Genomic DNA, 24,638 nt, shown 5'->3' on the forward strand with positions numbered 1-24,638 from the left:
GCAAAGAACTACCTATCCCTCTCCCTGTTTAAATAATAAACATTTATCTTTCCTTTCAAAATGAACATCTCTCAACTGAATGCTCATAAACATACTCAGCAATAAAGGCCTTTCTTACTCGCATTCACAACACCCCCCCCTCCCCTCCCCTCCCCCCCCACCTCAGGCTCCACTCCTTCAGGCACTTCATTCCCATTCCCTTTCTGTGAGGAGGATGATATGAAATTGGTTATGAATTAATGAACAGTTATCAATAGGGAATTGATAGTCCAAAGGACTTGCCTCCGAGCTGCATGATTCAACCACACTGTCTGCAAGGTCCTAGCTGAACTTGCAAAGGTGGGGGGGGGGGCATCTTGCAAGGGAGGTGGTTCAGGAACCTAGTGTTGGGGTGACTTGGTGTTGGTAGGGTGTATTGGTCATTGATAATAGTGGGGAGAATAATATTTTTCTTGTGTACACTAATTTGTTATTGATGGAGTCAGTTTGGTGTGAAGCTCAGGTCGTCTTACCAAAGGTGGTCAGGATTATCCATTGGACTGTCACTATCAAGGCACATCCAGTCCATTCCCTGGCGAAAGGCTGTAGTAAATATAACATTTCTGATTGAGCTAACTGGATTTGCCCTGTTTCTCTCTTCTCAGATTGTACCTAACCTGCTAGGTACTGCGGGCACTTTGTTTTCATTTATGTAAAATTCATTCATTATGAAATATTCACTTTTGTAAAAATTGAGCACGTGTGTAACTGCAGGAAGATCTTACCCAAGGTATGTGGAAGACACCAAGGCAGTTGTCATAATTCATTCATCCCAAAGCATTCCACGAGCAGGATAATTTCTGAAAATATTGCTGAAGACTGGAGTGAGGATTCCAAGCATCTGGGAAAAGGAGAGCTACAATCAACACAATCACCAAGCCAGTGGAACCTTGAAAATGTGTTTTAACTGCAAACAAAGAATCTTTGTGAACATGTTTATTGTTGATAGTTTACAGCAAGCTCCATAAAATTATGCAACACCAAGAGTGGTGCACACATGCCAGACAGGAGAAAGCCTAGATGAGAATAGGCACTATTTTTCAGTGTAAAGATATTTCTCCCTAATGCCATTTCAAAAGCTGGAAGGTGTCTCTTATAAACGAGTCGATTGTGGCAACTATAATTTACCTGGCATGCACAAAATCAAAAGAATACACTCACTCGTTCTTCAGTACAAAATGGAGCCGACCCTCTTTATTTTTCTCAGCCACAACAATGAATTCTTCATCCCACCAAACACCACCCAGCCAAACCGCCCTGAACTTTTCATGAGTAATCTCAATGCTCTCAATCTCCTCCTCCCGCATCCGGATCTATCAAAGTGTACGCAACTCCTCCCATTCCGACTTGCGAATGAGTGTTACTACTCTCGCACATCGCTCCAGATGTGCCATCAGCAGTGATCAGCACTGCTCTCAACACAGGTAAGTACACAACCATGAGAGCCACCCCTCACTGACAGCCACCCCTCACTGACAGCCACCCCTCACTGACAGCCACCCCTCACTGACAGCCACCCCTCACTGACAGCCACCCCTCACTGACAGCCACCCCTCACTGACAGCCACCCCTCACATGGTCTGCAGCGCTGACAGTCTGCCCAACCTCATCCAGTACTGCATGGTGGGCGGTGTATGCTCTGATTAGCAGGGGTATCACTGTTCTTCCAATTCTGGCATTGATTCAGAACGTGAACCGTCAATATACACTGGCTTCAATCTATCAATGAAGACCATGTCAGTTTTCCCATTTCTGTGAATCACAAAAGTCTTTGGGTGGTGTTGTATGACCTTATAAGGTCCATCATAAATGGAAGTGGTCTGCAAACAGTGTCATGTCGAAGGAACACATGCGAACAGTGTTGTAAATCATATTGGCATTGTAGGTGATGCATATCGTGTCGATGTTGGTCTGAGGAACTGCATGCTTTCCCAATGATGGTTGACATAACTCACTGGATCACAGAGCAATGTCACCAGATCTGGATTCACAAACTCACCGGGCAGTGTCAGTGTGGTGCCATTTACCATTTCTACCACTGAACATCCAGGGTCTGCTTGGACAGCAGTATGCATGCCAAAGAGAACTATGGGGAAACACTCACTTAACAGAGATGTATCGCCACCTACTGTCAATGCTGCTTTCAGTTGGCAGTGGAAACACTCAACGAGACTGTTGGCCTGCAGATGGCAAGCTGTAGTCAGAATTCAGGTGGTGGCCAAAAGATCAGAGAGGGCTTGGAACAACGTTGACTCAAACTGAGAACCTTGATCAGTCGTAATGGTACCCACAACACCGAAAGATGGAACCCAGTGATCCACATCAGCCTGAGCGATTGTTTCCACGGAGATGTCGGTGTCAGGAATGGCCTGGTAGCCCGCTTCTCACATAAGCTGATAAATGTATCCTCTGGATGGTGGAAGCAGGCCTACCAAGTTCAGGTGCAGTGATGGAAAATCTCCAAGCCTGAATTTAGTGTGTCTGGAGACTTTAAATCATTGACACAGCAAGTAGGTTCTTGCCCATAATTCAACATCCAGCTTAACATGAAGCCAGGTAAAACCTTTCGTAATCATTTTGATTGATGGTCTTCTACCAGCATGAGACAGGTTATGAAGAGCCTCGAAAATCTCTTGCCACATTGCCGCCAGCACAAAAGGCCTAGGACTCCCTGTGGAAAAGTCACAAGCCACTGTTTCACCTTTTTCATACAGGCGCACATCTTGTAGGTGGAGACCTGTGCTGATCCAGTGTTACCAGATGAGATCGGGATCAGTGTGCTGTGCACGAGTCATGGCAATGCAATCTATGGTAGATGTCGTCTGTAAGGCCTCTATGTTGCACCTGGACAGGGCATCAGCCATGGCACTCACTTTCCCTCGGATGTGCCTTATGTCAGAGGAAAATTGTAAGAAGTAGTCCAAGTGCCAAATTTCCTGTGGCAAGTAGAGGTGCATGATTGTATTTACAAGATGCTGATGGTCAATATAAATGGCAAAAGAGTGACTTTCCAACAAAAAGCAGAAATGTTTCACTGCAAAATAGATGGTTAGGAGTTCTCGCACAAACGGGTTATATTTCGCCTGATCTGGTGACAGCTTGGCTGAAAAGAATGCCAGAGGTTCCAATTGCCCATGGACTCTGCCCTAACTCCCCTCCCACGGCACTGATGGAGACAACTGTGGTAAGAGTGAGCAAGACTTTTGGTGCACAAGCATCATGGCAAGCGCAGACTTCACATTATTGAAAACACGCACAGCATCGACTCTCAAAGTTAATGGCTATTTAGAAATGGACTTATCGGATCCCTTAAGGTGTTCGGTAAAGGGTAAGCGAGATGGTTCTGCATTCAATAGTAGAAAATCATTATCCTTAAAAACGTCATAGCTGGCCAAACATAACGGGCGTAGGAAAATCTCAAGTTTCTTTTACTTTCATTTCAGTCGGCAAGATACAGTACCTGTCTCAAAAATATGTTCAGCAGCAGCAAAAACCCATTTACTCGGATTGCACAATGCCAAATTCATCGAGTCTCTGGAACATTGATATAAGATGGTGCTTATGTTCTTCATCCATGCTCACAATAAGAATATTGTCGATATATACAAAATCGAGGCCAGAAAGTGGTCTATAACCACTGGAACGTCTTAGCTGCATTCTGCAAATTGAATGGCATTCGAATAAACTTAAACACGCCGAAAGGAGTAATTACTGCTGTCTTGGCAACATCGGAAGGCTCCACTGGAATCTGATAGTAAGCTCGCACCAAGTCCATTTTTGCAAATACATGTTTGCCATGCAGTTTTGCTAATAAATCTTTGAACCATGTGCAACAGTGATGCCCAGCACCTGTCAGATCCCCAGCCTCTGCATGTGGGTGAATTCCACTTTCACAATTTTAAGATAATTCGGGGGTAACCTACAAGTCCACTTTGCAACTGGAGGACTCGGAGTCTCTATGAGGTGGATTACTGCATGTTTAACATCACCATGACAATACGATGGGGTCACTAAGTGAGTTTACCGCTTGAGTCATGCTTGGAAAGGGCAGGAGCTAGGTTGGAGGTTCATCAAGTGGGTTACAACACTGGGTGGGGGGGGGGGGAACAAATGCAGGTCACTTGGATAATCTCCATTGGATTATATGTAATTTGTTTGTCCTTTTTCCTTGATGCCAATACAGTTCTTTTAGCTTGTTTTAAGTTGCCAGGCTAATATTTTGTGTGTTTTTTCTCCTAGCTCATAATACTTTTGCTTTATTTTCATTATGCTCTTCTCCACCTTATATGTTTGTAATGTTTCATATTTTATTTTTTTATCCGCCAATTCTCTTTTTGTTATATCGTCCCTTGTTGCTAGTTCTTTTTCTGTACTTACTATCTCCCTTTCCTACTGTTCTATTTCCCGACTGTAGTAGTTTTTCATCTTAGTTACATAACTTATTATCTTGCCCTCTGACTGACGCTTTCATTGCATCCCATAATATAAATTGGTCTTTCACTGATTCCGTATTTATTTCAAAGCACATTTTAATTTAGCGTTCAATAAATTTTCTAAATTCTGCCTTTTAAGTAGCATGGAGTTTAACTTCCATCTATATGTTCTTGGTGGGATGTCCTCCAGTTCTATTGCTAATAACAGGGGTTAATGATCAGATAGCAATCTAGCTTTTTATTCAGTTTTCCTAACTCTCCCTTGAATATGAGCCGACAACAAAAACATATCAATCCTTGAGTATGTTTTATGCCTATTCAAATAATAAGAGTATTCCTTCTCCCTTGCCTCCTCTATATATCCACAAGTTTCATTTCCTGCATTGATTTAACCATAAATTTGGCCACTTTATTCTTTTTGCTAGTCTTTTGTCCAGTTTTATCCAACTTTGGATCCAAATTAAGGTTAAAATCCCCTCCTATCAATATATTCCCCTGCGTATCTACAATCTTCAAAAAAATATCTTGCATAAACTTTTGATCCTCTTCATTAGGTGCATATATATTGAGCAAATTCCAAAATTCTGAATATATCTGACACTTTATCATTACATACCTCCCTGCTGGATCTATTATTTCCTCCTCTATTTTGATTGGTACATTTTTATTAATTAATATAGCTAAAACTCTCGCTTTTGAATTATATGATGCTTGGCTTCTTACTGCTGGTCCTCTTCTTCTGGGCTACTCAGCTGTTGGGCCTCCTGCAGCTGCTCTTCATTCCTATCACTCCTTTTCCGGTCGCTTTCCTCTTCATCCAGCTGAGAGCCCTGGCGTCGGGCATCCCTCAGCTGGTTGCGCTGTGTTTGCTCGCTCCTCAGCTGAGCCCCCCTCCCGTCAGTGTTCTCTTTTTCCTTAGTGAGTGCATTGCACACTTTTGTTTGGCTCAGAGAGCCATTTTTGCAGTCCAGCGGTCAGGGGGTCACGACTCTGCAGGGTCATCACCAACCTTGGAGAACGGCTCTCTCCACGACAGCTCCCTGTTTCTTCATGCAGGTAAGGCCTTCTCCTTCCTCTTCCGGCATCTTTTCTTCTTTTTTTCCCATTGTTTTTACTTTTTCCTTCTTGGGTGCCGTTTTCTTTCCTTTCTTGACAACTTTATCTTTTATTTGTTATATTTTGTGTTTCTTGAACTTTGCATTTTCATCACTTTATTTCTTCCTTTCTGGAGAGGGCTGGTATTCTCCTACCGGCCACTCCTCCATCACATGACTCCTCCCCGATAGACAGTCTTTTTTTTAAATTTTTTATTTTTCACACCATAAATCACATTAGCCATGATATACACTTTTTCTTTTTCACACATATACAGTGCCTTTTTCTCCCCCCCCCCCCCTCCTCCCAAGCCACCCCCCCACCCCCCCCCCATCCATTTTAGGTATACAATCTAGGTTGCATTAAACCAGTCAGACAATGTTTTCATTCAACAAAAATACACCAGAAATTCTACAGAGTCCATTCTTTTCTTTCCTTCTCCTTCCATCAACTTAGGTAATGTTTGTCCCCGGTAGGTTTTCGCTATTGTATTTAATGTAAGGCTCCCATACTTGTTCGAATATTTCAATATTATTTCTTAAACTATATGTTATTTTTTCTAATGGAATACATTTATTCATTTCTATATACCATTGTTGTATTTTCAAATTATCTTCCAATTTCCAGGTTGACATAATACATTTTTTTGCTACGGCTAGGGCTATCTTAACAAATCTTTTTTGTGCATCTTCCAAGTCAATTCCAAATTCTTTATTTTTTATGTTACTTAGGAGAAAGATCTCTGGATTCTTTGGTATATTGTTTTCTGTTATTTTATTTAATATCTGATTGAGATCATCCCAAAATTTTTCTACTTTCTCACATGTCCAGATTGCATGAATTGTTGTTCCCCTTTCTTTTTTACATCGAAAACATCTATCAGATACTGTTGGGTCCCTTTTATTTAACTTTTGAGGTGTAATGTATAGCCTGTGTATCCAGTTATATTGTATCATACGTAACCTCGTATTTATTGTATTTCTCATCGTTCCAGAACATAACTTCTCCCATATTTCGTTTTTTATTTTTATATTTAAATCTTGTTCCCATTTTTGTTTAGTTTTACCATTTGTTTCCTCATTCTCCTTTTCTTGCAGTTTAATATACATATTTGTTATAAATCTTTTGATTAACATTGTATCTGTAATCACATATTCAAGGTTACTTCCCTCTGGTAAACTCAAATTGCTTCCTAATTTATCCTTCAAGTAGGATCTCAGTTGGTAATATGCCAGCGCTGTATCTCCAGTTATATTGTACTTATCTCTCATTTGTTCAAAGGATAAGAATCTACTTCCTGAAAAACAATTTTCTATTCTTTTAATCCCTTTTTTTTCCCAAGAGTCAGCAGCCAAAAGTGCCCATGATCAGCAGTTGCCTTTACTGCCGGGACTGGTCATTTCCTGGCCATTTGCTGCTCCATTTCAGTAATCTTCAGTTGACCAGATGCAGTAAACAGTTGTTCAAGCTCCGTTTGCTCCGGCTGCAGGTTGTGGCCAATGCTTCTAACCTTACTGCAGAGGTCATGGACATAACAAGGTTGGCATGTCTCGCCAACTCATTGATGGTAGATGTGTGAAATACACTCACCAGGTGTCCCTGAACTCGAAAAGGTAAACATTGGAGGAATCTTTGCTTCCATACATCCCCCAGCTAGCCTGCAACATCTTCTCAGCATCTATGATGGTTTCCTACCCCCAGGCTGTTGTCAGCTAGTAATTCGGCAATACTAGACTCCTGAGATGGCTAAGTACACTCCAGAATAGCAGCCTTAAGGATGTCATATGGGAGGATATCACCTGGATTAACTAAAATATCTTCCACTTCACAGGCATCTGCTCTTGAAGACAAGCCACAAGTAAACTGAATTTCATCTTCTGACTTATCACACTGAGGGCAGAGAAACGTACCTCAAGAACTGTGAACCATGCCAGCGCATTGTTAATAAAAAAGGGGAGAACCTCCAGCTTGACCTACACGACTGGTCCTGTAAAGGTTTTATCCTCATCTTTTTCCGTTTTCACCTAGATGGTGCTGTGAACACTCAGGGACATCACATGTGCAGCTATAATTTATTCAATATACGCACAATCAATAGGATACACTCACTCATTCTTCAGTACGAAATGATGTTGACCCTCTTTATTCCTCTCAGCCACAACAATAACTTCTTCATCCCACCAAACACCACCCAGCCAAACCGCCCTGACCTTTTCATTGCCTCTCTGCCACACAGGTGATCTCTATGCTCTCAATCTCCTCCTCATGTGTCCTAGATTTATCACCATGTATGCAGCTCCCTCACCCCATTCCGAACCGCGCATGCACACTACTGCTCCTGTGCACTGCCCCGGATAGATCATCAGCGGCGATTGGCACTGCTCCCGACTCACATAAGTACATGACTGCGACACACTATTATCCTCTTCCTGTATATCTTATGGGATGGAATGAAGTTTATTGTCATTTGCTCATTTATAATTTACAGATGCGATGAAAGTCTTACCTGCTGCAGATTCCTGGTACATAAAACATACATCATTTAATAACACATAAGAAATAAAATAATGGAGAGAAAGAAATAAGAAAATAATATTAAATTGGCCCTGTGAAGGTCTTGAGAGCAATGAATGACACAAATTCACATATTCAAGGAAAGAATGTTGAAGGTTTTCTTTAGGCACATGCTCACTTTTCATTCAATGTCCAATCTAAGCAGATGAATGCTAAGGCAACGTTTAAGGCGAAGATAGGATTCTGCTACCCAAGTAGCAGTTAGTCCATCCCCACAAATTCCAAGCCTTCAGAAATTCCTCTCATCTCCAGAGCTAACTCCCCATCAGATGTTAACTGGCTGAGGGCTGCAGTGCCATCTTCTGCTCTCTGGGGCTCTGTATTTTCTGTGAAGAGAAGACCCAGGGCACACCATGCAATCATATTCCCTGCTGATGGAACTAAATGACACATCTTAAATGGATGAATGGATTAATAGAGATCACTTTTTCATGGCAACTATGAGGGTGAGGCATGCTATCATATAAAGATAAGGATGAATGTCTTGCTGGTTTGACAAATGGATCATGGAAATTGCATAGACAGAGTGAATGAGGGTACCTGAAAAGTAATTAGGTGTAAGAAATGATGATGTGCTGACATGAAGTTAAAAGGGCAGAATGAGGTAGTTTGATTCATATTCTGATGTACATTACAAGCTTCATGCAAGTAAATTCACCTTTTCTGATCTAATTAAACTGCTTTAACAATGAATTCAGCAGCAGGAGACGATGATAAAAGCTGCTGTGTACTTAACAGCCAGACAAAGTTGGTGTTACTTTCTGGCTTCTTTTTGCCATTAGCAGCAAATATAATTGCAGTGTATCCCCCTATAGACTGCAGTACAGTACTCAACAAAGTGACAGTGGGATGTCTGTTACCTATTTTTTCTCTTCTATAATACAGTTCAAGCAACTCAAAGGTCAATGGAATCTAGTGTTTATGATTTTCCTTTAAATACACAAGATGAAATTGAGTTGTGTGCATCACCTTACCACATGCCCTGATTGGAAAGCAGATTCCTTTCTGCTGGGTTAATATGGGTTCCTGAAATTGAGGAGTCTGGTTTCTCTTTTCTCTGGTCATAAAAATCCTGATAAAACTTTGTAGCGATAGTCAGCAAGATGTGACCATTGTCAACTGCAATATTTGGGCCATAGAATAATCAAAAGCAGTGCAAAATAGCATTGCCTGTCAAGGAAATAAGCAGGCCATCAGCAATAATTACATAAAATAATTAAATTTGTACTCAAGTACTTTAACAGATTCTTAAAACTTCTGGATATGAAATATCTCTCTTAACAGAAATAAATATTTTTCATTAACAACAGCAAGTTTGATATCTCAGAAATCATTTATTGAAAAGCTGTGTATTCCAACAATATCAGTTATCAAATGAAATGATGCCACAGTTATCTGTTGAGCAACAAGATATAATGCTATAGACCCCTTTTCAAAATATTAACAAAGAGAGAAACCCAATTTGAGGAAGTTAAACATTTGGGCTAAAACCAACCAAATGTTTTCTACAAAATAGAGGTCTCTTTTGAATAACTTTCATTTGTTTGAAATTAATCTTCCCCACTTATCAAATGTTGTGATCCTCTTTACAACTAAAATAATTATGACATTCTTTGCCAGTGTCACGTAAGGAATGAATTGATTGTATTAGTTATTGTAATATGTTTATTGCTAGAAGCCCACTCCGCACCTACACTGCATGATTCTGGTACTAGGAGAATAGTTTAGCCTGACATTTTTGAAAGTATAGACTCATGTTTTAACATCGATAAAGGTATTAGACTACCACTCCCAGTTATATTTCAGTGCCCCCGTCCACTCTGCTAAATATACCTTCTCTGGTAATCACTCATCTTCCTTTCTCACAATCCTACTGAGTTCTGCAGTCAGTGGCACAGCAGCCCAAATATTAAACTTCTCTCTGTACCAACCCATCATAGAATAACCATCCGCCAGGTGACCTTTTGGATTATGGATCAGATGCAAGTAGCCTGAATTCTGTTCTGAGTGAGTGGTTCATGTTATCTAATTTCTGGAGCTTAGAATTGTTCTCATAATATTAAGCTCACCACAAATAAAGAAAAATCAACAATTGATTTGAATCTGCAGTCTGGGAAGAACAGAATCTTCTCACAAATATCACCATATAACAATGATTATAAAAATTATTTACTCAAGTTCCAAATATATATCAAGTTTATCAGATTTACATGATAATAAACCAGAATGTCATGAATTATGTTTATGAATTTATTTGCCATTTAAATTATGAAAACAATATCAGAAACATTAATTTCAAATTATAGCAGCCACTGATCACAAGTAGATAGACAAGCATTTAGCAATTGAATCTACTAGGCACAATTAATTTAATTATCCACCAAAATGCACTTTATTTTTCACTATTACATGAAAAACTTGGCCAAATGGAGTAATAAGAACAACCTCACACTCAATATCATCAAGACCAAGGAACTGATTGCATATATTAGGAAAGGAAAACTAAAGATGTACGATCCAGTGATGCTGGGAGGAGGAGAGGGTGAGAAACTTTAAATTCCTGAGTGTCACCATATCGAAGGGTCTTCCTGGACCCAGCATATAACTGCAATCACGAAGACAACACAGGGTTGTAATGTGATGTCATGTATGTACTGACAAAAAATTTGAACTTTGACTTTGAGAGAAATTATTAAATCCAAATATTCCATTTTTCCAATGGGATTAATAGGGTGTATTTGAATTTTCATAAAATACTACAGATACTTGAAATATGAATTAAAAAATGGAAACCATCAAAGGGCTGGGCTGTACCAATGGAATCATAAATAGAGATAATGGGCCAAGATCTTGCTGACTAGTGCCCATTAGAACTGCCAGTGTTTAGTTACTTCATATTGAATTAAGTTCTTGATTTCTATGAATTCAATGTGAAATCCAATGGTTCATGGCTCAGGCATCCTGAGGACCCTTGGTATTGAACTAAGCAATTGTCTCTCAGATCTTGAGCTGGGTTAAACCTGCGTGTAGTATCTGAGACCACAATGATTTCAATGGGGAAGGATTAAGAAGCAAAGGGGAAAGCAAATTACCTTTGTATTAATTCATTCATTTTACTTTAAAGTTTCCATTTATTTATAAGAGCTATTAGGCATGTTTAACCAACTTTATTTTAATAACTCTTTTTGTAAATTATTTGCTTCAATTTTAATAGTTTTTAAATAAGTATCTGAATAATTTAAAAAATGTTCAAATGACTTATAATTTTTACATCCAACAAAGCCAGAAGTGCAGGCCTAATAGGCTGTCCAAAGCTCTCAGGCCACTTCATTGGTGGAGCTTCCAACTGAGCTTTCACTGATTCTGTCATTGCTTAAACCATGTTACTGAACTATGGAGTATAGCTGGTCTTTTACATTTCACCCAAGTCGGAACAGGAATGTAAAGCCCATTGATTGAGAATCCATGTTGAGGATCTTGTCAGCTAGATTTGACCAAATGTGTTAAGTTGATTAAACATAGGATTTATAGAGGATTGATGCAAATGCATGGTTAGTGCAGTGTGGTGATACACCACTAGCCTACTGCAGAAGCTGATCTCTGTACCTGCAGGAAGATCACCCTGCTTATTGCTGCAGCAGTACATCACAATTTATTCAGTTAAAATTTAAACCTGCTATGGAAAAGCTCCTAGAGCCTAAAGCTCGACCCTCGCCACCCGGAAGCCCAAGTGCGCTTCGAAATCTGGAGGCACGCGGTCGAGACAGTTATTCAGGTACACTCCAACATGGTGAACTCTGATCAGAAGAAACTCATAGTGCTCTGCACGAAGCTGGGTCCCCGTCCTTTTCAGGCCCTCAAGACTTCTGGGTACCTAGAAGAGATGGCTACCCTGGAGGCCATGTAGAAGCCCCCAACAAACATGGTCTATGACAGGTACCTCCTGAGTATCCAGGCCCAGCAACCAGGTTAAGACAGCCGAAGCCTACCTGGGAGCCCTGCATGAGCTAGCTCATCCATGTCTGGCAGAGCCCGGGGTGAACAAAAAGGAAGTCGAGAGATTGGTTAGAGACACCTGTGTTCGAGGTCTGCACTCAAGAGCCATCTGCCAGAAGTTACTAGAAGACAATATCTACTCCCTGGCCCAAACTATAGAGGTAGTCTGGACCTTGGAGGCTGCAACCCTCCATGCCAAAGCTTCAACTCCTGACTTCCCCAAGCCTCTATGTGGACAGCCTAGACAGCAGCTGTGACTCAGGGTCCACTGGTAGATGAATGCTTTACTGCCATAGGCACCCCACGCCCGTGTAAGTACTGTGGGCCCCAGCGAGGGTCAGATCGATGATCGCGCCAAAACTATCCATCAAGAAACCAGTTCTGTTCATAATGCGGCAAGAAAGGCCACTACGCAAAAGTATGCCTTTCGAAGCCTGCCAGCAGCTCAATGCCCATCTACGATCACCTCGCTACCCTCCCGGACGCCGCCATGTGCAAGGGCCGGACGCCGCCATGTGCAAGGGCCGGACGCCGCCACTACTCGCCCAGAGACTTCCATCCTCTTCACCAGCCCCACTTCCAGCCCCAATGAGTACTACCGCCACATGCTCACCACAAGCGCCACCCTACCCAAACCCTTGCCAGCCAAGGCCAGCGAAGATGTTACTTCCTCTGCCACAGATGACATCACTTCCTCCAATGCAGAGCCCAACGATGTCACCTCCCCCCCGAGCAGGCAGCATGACCGCCGGTTAGAGCCAACCATGCAGCCACCACGCATACCGACAGGGTGCCGCCAACTTGCGTTGGCCAAGCACTGCCGCCATCTTGGGCCTATCGAGCCAATCCACCGCACAACCCTACCTCCCACCCAGAACAGGACAATGACGACGAGGACATCATGGTCTACACGGGTGCTGACCAGACCACCCTCCCAATGCATCCCAACCCTGTGGATGCCATCGACCATAACCCACCTCCATCGATGCACCCCACTCCTTCAAAGGACACCACAGATTGTCGCTCACCTCAACCATTGAGGAGCAGCGACTAAGACCCCAAGATGGTCCTAGCAGCCACTACACTAAAGAGAGACATCCCACACAACCTCGGGCGCTTCATGTTGGACGTCACTATTAATGGTCCGGTAACAAAATGCCTAATCGACAGCGGCAGCATTGAGAGCTTCAAACACCCGAACATGGCCTTAACTTTGAGACTTAAAATCTACCCTATAAGCTTTACCATTGCTTTCGCCGCCCAGGACCACTACATAAAAACGCTCGAGCACTGCTCCATTGATCTGATTGGGAGGGGAAGACATACAATGGGTTCAGGCTCCTGGTTATGCCCAAACTCTGTGCCCTGGTCCTCTTAGGCTTAGATTTCCAGTGTCTCCTACAAAACATCATCCTCGCTTTTTGTGGGCCCCTACCCCCACTCATGCTCCACAGTGCGCTGTCTGACCTCCCCAGCCCACCTGCCTCCTCTCCAGACTGCGCATCACCCCTCCCGCCATCTTCTCCTACCTCACGCCAGACTGCAAACCAATAGCCGCCAGAAGCCGGTGCTATTGCATAGCTGATAGAGAATTTATTAAAGCGGAGGTAAAGCGGCTCCTGGCGGAGGGCGCCATAGAACCCAGCACCAGCCCATGAAGAGTCCAAATCCTGGTGGTGAAAGGGGATAGCAAACAGAGAATGGTCATAGACTACAGTATGCCTACCCCTCACCCAGGATAGTCGACATGGTCAATGAGATAGCCCACGACAGGATCTTCTCCACAATCAATCTGAAGTCGGCCCATCATCAGCTGCCGATCCATGTGTGGGACAAGCCCTACACTGCTTTGGAGGCAGACGGGCATCTCTACCATTTCTGTTGAGTTCCGTTCGGGGTCACTAATAAGGTCTCTGTCTTCCAGCGTGAAATGGACCACATGGTAGACCAGCACAAGCTGAGAGCGACTTTCCCATATCTGGACAATGTCACCATCTGTGGCCATGACCAGCAGGACCACGATGACAACCTGGAGAGATTTCTCCAGATGGCCGAGGAGCTGAATCTCACTTATAACAAAGAGAAGTGTGTGTTCAGTCCCACCCATCTCGCCATCCTGGGGTACATCGTGGCACATGGTGTCATCAGTCCCAATCCAGAGGACATGCACCCATTAATGGAGCTACCCCTCCCATACACACTCAAGGCCCTCCACAGGTGCCTCGGCCTCTTCTCTTACTACTCCCAGTGGGTTCTCGGACAAGGTCCACCCACTGGCCCAGGCCGCCACCTTTCCCCTCCCACCTGAGGCTCAGGCAGCCTTTACCCACATCAGGTAGGATATCATAGATGCCAAGATGCATGCAGTGGATGAGGACTCCCCGTTCCAGGTGGAGTGTGATGCCTTCGATGTGGCCCTTGCTGCCACCCTCAACCAGGAGGGGTGAACCTCACCGCCTTCTCAAGAACCTTCCATGGTTCCGAGCTCGGGCACTCCGCCATTGAAAAGGAGGCCCAAGCGATCATGGAAGCGGTCCGCCACTGGCCTCACTACCTGGCAGGCAGGAGATTCACCCTCCTCACTGACCATCATGCAGTGGTTTTCATGTTCAGCACCTCCCACAAAAGCAAGATCAAAAATGACAAGATCTTGTGCTGGAGAGTTGAGCTATCAATGTTCAGCTACAACATCCAGTACCAACTGGAGAAGTTCAACAACTTCCCCAACACCCTATCCCAGACCTGTGCATCGGCCTAGGCCGACGAGCTGCAGGCACTCCCCAAATCCCTCAGTCACCCAGGCGTTACACATTTCTACCATTTCATCAAGTCCCAGAATCTCCCATACACCATCCAGGAAGTCCGGAACACGACTGAGGCAGGCCAGGTCTCCATGGAATGCAAACCTCATTCTTTCTGCCCACCCCAGGCCCACATTGTAAAGGCCACCTGGTCCTCTGATTGCCTCAGTATTGACCTCAAGGGTCCCCTGCCTTCCACGAACTGGAATATCTACTTCCTCCCAATGATAGACAAGTACTCCCATTTTCCTTATGCCATCCCATACCCAGACACCTCCACAGCCACCATCATCAGGGCACTGACACAGATCTTCACTCTGTTCGGCTACCCCGCATTCATCCACAGCAACCGGGGGTCGAGCTTCATGAGTGAGGAGCTGCTCCAGTACCTGACAGCAAGGGGCATCGCAACAAGTCGCACGACTAGTTGCAACCCGAGGGGCAATGGGCAGGTGGAGAGTGAAAATGGAGTGATCTGGATGGCAGTCCTCCAGGCCCTCGTCAAAGGGCTGGTCCATGGACTACTGGCATGATGCCCTCCCTGAGGCGCTCCACGCCATCAGGTCACTCCTGTGACGGCTACCAACAAGGCCCCTCACGAAAGCCTGTTTTTGTTCCCCCCAGAAATCGTTGATTGGAATCTCCCTCCCAGCATGGCTCATGTCTCCAGGATCAGTGCTCCTGCGTAAACACACACAGGCCCACAAGGCCGACCCCCTGGTTGAGCAGGTGTTCCTCCTACACGCCATCCACAATTACGCCTACATCAGGTACCCCAATGGCCGGGAGAACACCGTCTCAACCAGGGATCTGGCCCCAGCGGGAACACCCACCTCAACACAGCAGCCATCCACTGCCCCAGGACCATGTCGGTCCAATGATTCTTCCCCATCTCGAATACTCATTGCGCACTCATGCTGCGGGAGATGACCCTTCTCCCCCACCCCTCCAACGCCTCACACGCTTGTCAATCCAGGTTGCCCCAGCCACCCCACCATGCCTTACCATGCCAATCACCCTGGCCCCCAACTAGCCGCCCCATCTAGCCTTCAGATACCCAGCACACCCTCGTCGACCTTTGACCAGGAGCCAACCCTGTGATGGTCACAGAGGCTCCAACAGCCACCGGACCATCTAAACCTGTAAATACACATATTTCACCTAAGAATATTGCTACTTTACCCCCCGGGACAATTTTAAATAGGGGGGTAAATGTGGTGATACACCACTAGCCTACTGCATGGGGTGATCTTTGTACCTGCAGGAAGATCACTGAAGGACAGGCCACACCTGTCCGGCTGTCAATCAATCACCCAGAATATAATCCTGAGCCTGCCCCTGACGAGCCAGTCACTCGGGAGTCACCAGTACAGCTACCACTGCAGCAGAGACTTTTAACTGAATGAAGCCTGTTGTACAGTCTTTCTCGAGTTTTGAGTCTGCTTACTGGTGCAGCAGTACATCACATGCAGACTCAGTGGGCTAAAGGGTCTGTTTTTGTGCTGCTGAACTCGATTAATTTTGTCACAACTCAGATTTTTTCAGAATTTGAATTAATCTATCCATAAGGCAAAAAAAAAAGGATGACATTCATATAAAAGAGCAGCACACAGAAATTGGCCCTTTTCCACTTTATTTCATGAACACTTTCAATGGGTCTTTTTCAGGTCACTGGGGCATCTACTGGCCAAGCATGAATATCAATAGTGTATTTAACTCAAAATTAAATAACGTTCAAAGAGCCACGTCATCACTCCTCCTCAATCAAATGAGAATCACAGCTCGACATCCCATATTATCACCACGGTGCCTGTGAATGAGTTAATGGTTATTCTTTGATGCCCTGAAAGTATGAACATCCCAATGACTCTAAATAATCCAAAATATTTGGTGAACTTTTCTTCTTGATCCAAAATGACGTCAGCGCTCGTTGACTTTTTGCAAGGTTCCTCTATGCCACACAAAAACTAAGCTTTTCACTGTATCTCAGTGTACATGACAATAAACAATTTAATCATTGATTCATGCATTCAGATAATCAACTGCTTCTTCAACAAAATGTATTGTATCCAATAAAAAATGCTGGGACAATGTAGGGTTTAAATTGGAATAATTTCCCATAAGCATGCATCTCCGAGCCCTGGATTCTACCAGAAGAGGAAAATTCCTCTCCATCCTTGTAAAACCTCTGAGGACCTTGTGTATGCCACTACCAGTCCCCTCTCATTCTTCTAAATTCAACTGACACACCTCTAGTATGTCCAGTATTTCCTCATTAGACAATGGACCTACTCTAGTCCATAAAACCCTTACTGAAGTGCTTCCAATGAGTTAACATATGGAAACCAAAAACCAATGCTGTACACTGTATTTCTGATGTGGGGTCACTAACACCCGAGATAATTCAATAAATTATAACATTCTAATAGCTTTTCTAACTATGTGTTGTCTTGCATACTGTCCTTTTGTAAAGTATGCATTTGGATACCCATATCACTCTGCATCTTGAATGTCTGCCATTATATTTTTCTTGGCAAAATGGAAAGTTTCACATTTTCTGTCAGTACAGTATATTCCATTTGACAGACCTTTGCCAACTCATCCAACTTATCCATCATCCTTTTATACCCTGTTTCCAACTTATTTTCAAAGCTTTATTTGTATTATCAGTAAATTTTTCAACCATACCTTTAACATCTTCTTTCAATCAGTTATATAAATTGCATGAGCTTTTATTTTCTGCAATAAACTTTGATGCAGCATTGTATCAAATGTTTTCTAGAAATCTAAGCACACTACATCCATCAGTTTCCTTTTTTCCATAGTACACATTACCTCTTCAAGGGATTCCAATAAATTGATCAAACTTTATTTTCTTTTCAGAAAACAATGTTGACTTATTGACTGATTACATTGAGATTTTCTATGTGTCTTACTATAACATCTTCAATGTTCCCAATGTCAAATGTTAAGCTTACTGGCTTATTGTTCTTGCCTTCTGTCCCAACCTCTCTTTTAATAAAGGAGTTGCATTTTATATTTTCCAATCTAATGGAACCATCCACAAATCCAGCAATTTTTAAAAAAAATTACAACCCTAAGATGAAGGCCATCAGGACACAGAGACCTGTCCGCTTGCAGCTCCAATGGTTGTTCAACACCATTTCACTGGTTATTACGATGACTGTGTTTCATTACATGGTAGGTCTACTTTCAATTACACAGTAGTGAAATAAACAACCCTGCACAATCTGATTTCTAGGCCTATGAATATAATTTAATCTATTATTCTGGGAAGTGTCTTCATGCACAAAAGCATCACATTTCAAAAATGGCAAACAGACAAAAATGATCATAATTTGATCAAACAAAAGGCATTAAACAATTATCAGGGTAATTTGATAATTGAACAATGATGAGGCTCTGTTCAGGAAAAAAAAACCCCAAAAAATTAGCAGTAGTAACAACTGCAAAATGAATCAATTACTCTTTCTAACACCAACTGATTAGTGTTTTGATTCATTGAAAGAAACTATCAATTAATAACAGCAGCCTTCATTAAATGATAAAGTCAATAACACTATATTTTTCTAAATATCATCAATGACCTTATTTTCAGGCTCAAATCTATTTATTACTATGTTAATAATGATGTAGCTTTGATACGTAAAATGGTCAGTTCTTTTCAGTTAAAATCCATATTAAACCAATATTATTCATTCATAACGGGACACACCAATTACACCCATGTCTTTAGAATGTGGGTGGAAACTGGAGCACCCAGAGGAAACTTTTGCAGACAAGGGGAGAAAGTGTAAACTCCTTACAGCCAGCACCAGATATGAACCCAGATCAATGGCACTATAATAGAATTGGACTAACCATTACACTCACTGTGCACAGTGATCCCGTATTATTTTATAGAATACACATAACATCTACCATATATTCATAATATGCATAAAGCAAATGATTTTTCTCAATGTGCTTTTGTGATCTTCACATGCCTATAATGTCAGACAGCAATAAGCTGAGGCCTTCATTTTGTAACAGTTGCATTCTCTTACATTCTCCACACCTTTTTCATCTACATCAATTTCCCACAACACATGCACATGACAACCTAATAAACAAGTTTTCATTTTCTTGTCATGTAAAATTAATTATTGAAACATACGACTTCCAAGCTGAAATTATATAAAATTAACACAGCAAAAATAAGCCAAGAAAATGCTGCCGATGGTGGAAATCTAAAATTAAAGCTAAGTTGCTGTAACTAGCAGATCAAGTGGCATCGGTGAGAATCTGTTAATGTTTACAGACAATAAATGTTCATCCTACTCTACTTCTTTTTCATCAATTTTCATTATTTCACAAATGTTGCATGGTCTGCTGATTTATAGTATTTCATTTTATTTAAAAATAAACATAACGCTGTCAAAATTAATCAAAGTTTAGCAGGCATTTATATTCTAATTACATTTCGGCGGGCAGCAACCTCCTTTGAAGAAGACCGCAGAGCCCACCTCACTGACAAAAGACAAAGGAGGAAAAACCCAACACCCAACCCCAACCAACCAATTTTCCCTTGCAATCGTGCCTGCCTGTCCTGCATTGGACTTGTCAGTCACCAACAAGCCTGCAGCAGACGTGGACATACCCCTCCATAAATCTTCATCCGCGAAGCCAAGCCAAAGACATTTGTACAAGATTATAGGACCAACATTTCTGATTGTACTCCAAATTGGTCCTAATTTAATATTCGATCTATCCATTAAGATGCTTTGGCTTCAATTTTTCTTTAAATTATTTTCACTTGAATTGATTAATTCAAGGCTCACTGGGATGGAAATCGAAGTTTATTTTATCTGTAGCTTATAGAATTCCTCAATCAAATAAAAACACTAACTTTTCAGAATCCAAATCAATAATTATTTGAATCTGAAAGATTCTACTCATTGACTCACTGTATCTGAAGATGAACCAATGTGGATGTCTAATTTTTAAAATATTGGAGCTTTGCCTGCAGTTTCTACACTATTACACAAGGTATAAGCAAACTTCAACCATGACTGTGGTGAAGACATACATTGGAAAAAGACGGAATTGTGATTTGAAGAGATGTGCAAGCTACTCAGTTCCAAGGTGATATTTTGCATCAGTTTGCCCCTACTAGTTCAACAGTGCTTAATATTTTGGTAATTTAAAAATAAAATTGTAAATTTTTACTTTAAATAGAATAATAGTTTTAACTGAAGGTTATGCAAATACCTGATTTTTAAATCTATATAGTCATACCCATATCAAATATGCCATGCTGCCATCAAACACGAGAAATAGAACATGTTTATTCAAACAACATCATGGCATTTTAACATAAACAGAATACTGTGAAAGATTATGGATGTGTTTTAGAGGAGATAAATTGGGGTAGGTTTTTTTAGTGTAGTCATATACATAGATTTCAAAACAAATCTCATTTAAAATACTGGAGCTCTGCTCAAGCTAGACTGGCCGGCTCCAAGAACTTTGGCAAAAATTTTGAAGAGTGCCCAAGGACTTCACTAATGATTATTCTTTTGAAAAGCAACAGATGAAAGAATTCGGAGGAGTAGGTATGGAGCCGCAGGCTGTCTGAGAGTGCTGCTTGCTGTACTAAGAGGATCAAGCAGAGAGGGAGTCAAACTGGCTTTTCTCAGAGAGAGAGAGAGAGAGAGAGAGAGAGAGAGAGAGAGAGAGAGAGAGAGAGAGAGAGAGAGAGAGATCAGTTCTGCAGTTTTACAGTCAGCAGCAACAGCTGGAACTGGAACAGGACAAGCTGGCAAACTTGTGGAAAAACCCCATTTTGAAGATGGGTTGTGAGTGTTTAGTTCAGCCTAGTCAAAGCCCTTGTGGTTCATACAAGAGGAGAGGACTGGCTGCCTAATATTTCAGTTGAAATAAGAGAAACAAAAAGAGACTCTGTGGAGACATAAAAGAAAGAAGTTATCATCTGGAAAATCCCGATGGGGGGAAAGTTTCTTCGGAAAGACACAGAAGGGGCTGATTAAAACGAATCAGTTGTGAGTGTCCAGCGAATAAAAAATCTCTCTCTGAAAACCAACAAGAACCTTCCTGAGTGGTAACCATTTACTTTTCAAGCACCAAATCCTGGTGAATTTCATAAATGTTAAATTCTGTGTACAGAATAAGAATTGCCTGCAACCAGTAAACTTGGAGGAATGAGAAGTGAGATTGGACTGTGAATCAAAGAATTTTTCAGAACTTACACACACATTACATACACAAGCGCTTAGAATTAGAAAGGGGTTAAGTTAGGTTAGTTAATAGTGATAAGTTAAAGTATGATTCTGTTTTCATGTTTAAGGATAATTAAAAACAACTTTTGTTTCAATAACTATTTGTCTTGGTGAATATCTATTGCTGCTGGGTTTTGGGGTCCTCTGGGCTCGTAACAATATTTATACTGTATTTTGTCGAAAAATTCAAATTGGTTCACAAAATTATATAACAAATGCACTGAATATCCAGATATCAACTGGCCCATGGATCTGGAAGTTTGATTACGTAAAGCTCTTTTCCACAGTTCACAGCTTAAAAGCTTTTTTTTTCCGCACAAAAATATAATGATCGCCTTGAGTTGATTCACCTCACTCCATAAAAGTTGACAGGGGCATTTACACACCTGACACAATTCAATTGACATCAGGAGGACATCATTGCTGTGTAATCAAGGAGAAAATTAAACCAAAATTACCAGCAATGACTAGAGTTGGATAATCATTGGACAAAGCAGAATTGTACAGGCACTCTGTAAGTGTAAGCTCTGGTACTTCGATCCCTTGGGTCACCTTTTCTCATATATCCTACATTCAAATGGCATAACCATCTTTATCACCCATCTCCCTCTGTTTTCTGAGTCATAGGGACTGTCTGCTTCTGGTCCTTCAACTTTATTCCCAGTTTTCCTCAAGATTCAGCTCCCAACAATCAGACCACAGTCAAGGTTTAGTCTCCACATGATCATCAGCTCACTCCCCCATCTTAATCTTGCTTCCAGGCTTCTCTCTCACCCAAAGCCGAGCATCCATTTGGTTTGCAATCTCCCCTCCACCTTTCAGCTTATTCCTTCATCTCCCAGTATCTTAAACCTAAACTCAGTTCAGGATGGCACATTTTCCACAAAAATTAGTGCCAAACGCCATTCACACAGCCAGAATGAAGACCATATTTTTACATTTCCTTGGAATATCTGTACAGTTGGCATTACAGTGGTTACTTTGAGTGATGTCATGGATAACCTCTATACCCATGTTTCAGGAACATTATAGCTCTCATCAAGATGCTCATGTTCCTGCAGCTTTGAATTTTCCTGGTTTCAGACATGGTGAGAGCAAATGGAAGAGTTAAATGGTCATGGAAACACCAAGAATCAGAGGTTGGGTTGTTGATTTTGCAACTTAGGTTGGTATTCGGGCTCATGAAACTGTGTGCATCCATCTCCGGATGTTGCGGAGCAGAATTTAAAAAGTTGTGCCTACAACCCTAAAGTTGAACCTTATAGAGGCACTTGACGTTATTAGACAGCATTGAATATGCCCAATCTCATCAAATGATAATTCAGACAAACTGTTTTTTAACATTTGCAGAAGTTTTGTGTATTTTGAAGTAGAAAGTTATGTTGCTCCTTACCTTTATAACTACTCTCAATTTTAAAATGATTCTTTCACACTATTGAATTGTGATAGTCTAATGACCACAGATAGAAAGTTATACGATTCTGCAATTTTTCTTCTAACATTCATGGGTTCAATCAATTATTGGCCATGTGGTCAGATGAATTCCTGTGTAGAAATGAGGAATTTCCCCAAGGTCTCAATTTTGCTGAGGAATGAAAGGTTAATATAATCCAGCACTCTATGTGCGAGCTGCCCTTCTGCCAGCTAAGTACATATTGAAACCACAAAGTAAACAAAAAAAATTACAATCTCTCCATAATAGAGAAAACAGGAAGAAAAAAGGCACAAGACTCAAAGCTGACCTCCTCCATACTAATTTCCATTAAAGAGAAAATCAAAAATTAATTTTGTTGCTTAGCTTACTCACGGACTGGCTTTTTATTTTAAGATATGATTTTATTTGAAATCAGACTCACAATTCTGGAAACAAAAATAAATGTCTTTTAAATCATTTTGCTCTAAAATTGCTTTCACTTTAAATGAAAATCATGGGTTTCTTAAAATCATCCAAGTTTCATTTAATCAATTTCAATATTATTTATCATTTTCCTGCACATATTCTCTCCAAAATTTATGCAATCATTTATAAAAAGTAACAGATTTATGTAAAATAATGCCAATTAAAATATGTTGTTTAGAAGAGGTGATAAACTGGGTAATGAAGATAGCATGAGCTCAGCATAGCCATAATATGTACATTAAAACTTCAAAGTGTCTGGCGTTCAACTCCTAAAGGGCAAGTTAAACTAGCACTGTAATAGGGATCCATTAACATCTTGTGCAGGACTCAATTACAGCAATATTCTTTGAGACCCAAGTTTAGGTGCAAAGTGCAGAAGAAGATGTTTACAGTGAAATAGGAAAACACTTCCTCTGCTATCTCCACAGTATTGAAGGATGTCAGGTAACCCCACATCATGAAGGGGATATTCAGAGAGGTTGGATGGTGGGGTCAGGGTATAATTGAACCTGAATCAGACAGATGTATCGGAAGGAAGGAAGAAGGGACATTTATGAAAATAATAGATGTATGAGAAAGATTTGAGGAAACAGACATTGCTTAGCCAAAGTTCAGAGGTAAAGGAAAGGACCAAGGGCCATGGAAATAAATATTTGGAAAGAGACATCAGGGAAACAAAGAGAGATAGAGGGAAGGGACGGGATAGAACATCAGTGATTTTCCATGCAATCAGGTAATGAGGTGGTTGGTGAGGTTGAGATGAACTTTTTTGGACTTCATTATACTGGACAAATAAACAAAAATCAGTAACCTTTTACTAATCATAGAATGCTTCAGCACAGACAACAGACCATTTGGCCCTTCTAGTCTGTATCAACCACCACTCCACTAGTCCTGTTGACATGCTCCTATTCAATAACCCTCCAGACCTCTCTCATCCATGTATTTATCCAATTTATTCTTAAAACTCAGATCAAGCCCAAAGTCACCACATCAGATGGCAGCCCATTCCATACTCCCACCACTCCATGAGTGAAGAACTTTCCCTTAATGTTCCCCCTAAATCTTTCAGCTTAAAACTATGACCTCTCATATATATCTCCCCCAATCTAAGTGGAAAAAGCTTTCTCACATCCATTCTGTCCATACCTCTCAATCTTATAAACGTCTATTAAATCTCCCCTCATTCTTCTTCACTCCAAGTAATAAACTGCACATACTATTCCAAATTTAGCCTCACCAATATCTTAAACAACTTCAACTCTTATAATCAATACTTTGATTTATAAAGGCTAAGATGCCAAAAGTTTTTTTACAACCCTGTGCACCTGCAACACCACCTTCAGGGAAAAATATATCTGTATTCCCAGGTCTCTTTGCTCCTCCGTACTCAATGCCCTACCATTTACTGTGTATGTCCTACCTTGGTTTGCTCTTCTAAAATGCAACACCTCACATTTGTCTGCATTAAACTCAATCTGCCATTTTTTGGCCCATTCTC

The 24,638-nt window shown here is 41.5% G+C and overlaps 1 long non-coding RNA gene across 2 annotated transcripts in view; it reads right to left on the reverse strand.

The window, feature by feature from the left end:
* Nucleotides 1–24,638, reverse strand: part of LOC138740091 (uncharacterized) — a 106,140-nt gene that overhangs the window by 57,360 nt on the left and 24,142 nt on the right. For both annotated transcript variants that reach the window (XR_011342664.1, XR_011342665.1), the window contains exon 3: nucleotides 765–880. This is a non-coding gene — a long non-coding RNA (uncharacterized lncRNA). The remainder of the gene's footprint in view (nucleotides 1–764; nucleotides 881–24,638) is intronic.

Source organism: Narcine bancroftii, chromosome 7 (assembly GCF_036971445.1).
Source record: "Narcine bancroftii isolate sNarBan1 chromosome 7, sNarBan1.hap1, whole genome shotgun sequence".
NCBI classification, from domain to species: Eukaryota; Metazoa; Chordata; class Chondrichthyes; order Torpediniformes; family Narcinidae; genus Narcine; species Narcine bancroftii.